The sequence below is a fragment of the Lissotriton vulgaris genome, chromosome 5 (assembly GCF_964263255.1).
Source record: "Lissotriton vulgaris chromosome 5, aLisVul1.2, whole genome shotgun sequence".
Taxonomy (NCBI): Eukaryota; Metazoa; Chordata; class Amphibia; order Caudata; family Salamandridae; genus Lissotriton; species Lissotriton vulgaris.
Window position 1 is genome coordinate 1,211,869,709 of NC_141693.1, and position 1,958 is coordinate 1,211,871,666.

Here is a 1,958-nt window from a genome sequence, read left to right on the forward strand (position 1 = left end):
ACCCTGCCACACCTATAGTGGTCAAAATCGATTTACAAAAGGGGGTGGTGATGAACAGAGTGTCTGAATTGAGCAGACCACTCTTACCCAGTCCAAAGATCAGGGCTTGATCCATCACCGTTATTTATCTCACTGCCCCATCCCAGCTCAGAACCTGGCTATATGCAAATCAGTCTGTCCCTGGCCCAGTGCATCATGGGAACAGGGCAGACTAAACTACCAAGCCAATTCTTTACCAGAAAGGAGACAAGCTACCGGGGACCGGTTTCTGGCATTTCAGCCTCTTCGGCCCGGCTTGCTTGAATCCTGATGGAGCAGTGAGAAAGGGACTCATGTCTGAGTATACCCTGCCACACCTATAGTGGCCAAAATCGATTTACAAAAGGGGGTGGTGATGAACAGAGTGTCTGAATTGAGCAGACCACTCTTACCCAGTCCAAAGATCAGGGCTTGATCCATCACCGTTATTTATCTCACTGCCCCATCCCAGCTCAGAACCTGGCTATATGCAAATCAGTCTGTCCCTGGCCCAGTGCATCATGGGAACAGGGCAGACTTAGCTACCAAGCCAATTCTTTACCAGAAAGGAGACAAGCTACCGGGGACCGGTTTCTGGCATTCCAGCCTCTTCGGCCCGGCTTGCTTGAATGTAGTGCATTTCAGATACACAAGTTGCATTAGGCTCGTCTAGGCTTGCCATCGGACTTAGAAGAAATTTTTAAACTAAATGTCCGAGAAGGTAAAGTGTAACTCGGCAAGGCATCCAGCGGTATCCGAGGAGGATGCATTGTCGTTGTGGAGCCTTTGGACAAAGTCGCTGTGAAGATTCCTATGTACAGACTTTGTCACTTTTTTGGAACTTAAAAAATCTCCAGTGGGACAAAGTTGCACACTGTAGCTGATGAGGGCTCCAAAAGGCCCAGATACCCCTTCCAAAAGGAGGCACTGAACAGGAATTGCTGGTGCGGGAAAGGACGTAGAAGGAGTCAATGCAAAGTGAGTCAGACCAACCGGCAATGCACCGTGGGCGTATCAGCTAGCAGGCAGGCTCAGGTCCCAAGTTTTGTCTTTTGACTGTTTGGGCACCTTTAACACCCCTTCCAAGAGTCCAGACTTGGTGGGCACCACTTGGAGCATAGGACTCATTTCAGGTAGGGTCCAGGTGTGGGTTTCAAGTTAGTGCAGCTTGTTGTGTCCCTATAGCTTAGAAAAGTAGGCCAACCAACTAGCCTGTGGAGTCACTCTGACAATCCTGGGTTCAAGCAGTAAGGAAGGCCTCAATCATCAGGGCAGTCTTCTCAGGGTACAAGGCAGGCTTTAAACAGCAGTGTAGTCATCTGGTAGCAGCAGGCCAGTCCTGTGAAGTACAAAGCAGGTTTCAAGCAGTAGGGCAGTCATCTGATCGCATCCCTTTGACAGAGACCTTCGAATACTGGGTTTATAATCCGTAGCTAACATCAGCTTCAAAACATGGACCCTAAAGACTGCGGCTGTGCCGCCGGTGGCTCTTGTTCATGTGCTGGGTCGTTCAAGTGTGAGAACTGCAAATATACATCCTGCAAAAAAAGCTGCTGTTCCTGTTGCCCTGCCGGATGCGATAAATGTAGCCAGGGATGTGAGTGCAAAGCAGGAAAGACAGAGAAATGCAGCTGTTGCACCTAATTTGCAGATTGGCCTATCCAGTGCCCACGGATTTGCTTAACACACTGAATTACACTTTTTGATTTATTTTTCTTTATTGTGCAAATGAGCAATCTTAAATTTATATAATATAACTTTGTATATAAATGTTCTGCTAATAAAGTAACCTATCTGACATACAAAGCAGGCTTCATGCAGTAGGGCAGTCCTTTGAAGTACAAGGCAGACCTTCTGAGTGCTCTCCATAGCTCCAGGAATTAACTGAATAATTGGTCTGAAGGTCCAATATTTATACCTGGTGCCAGCCTTTGAAACGG

The 1,958-nt window shown here is 47.5% G+C and overlaps 1 pseudogene; it reads left to right on the forward strand.

Moving 5' to 3' along the window:
* The first annotated feature begins 1,441 nt into the window (after positions 1 to 1,441).
* Positions 1,442 to 1,668, forward strand: LOC147712303 (metallothionein pseudogene; annotated as a pseudogene).
* The last annotated feature ends 290 nt before the right edge of the window (positions 1,669 to 1,958 follow it).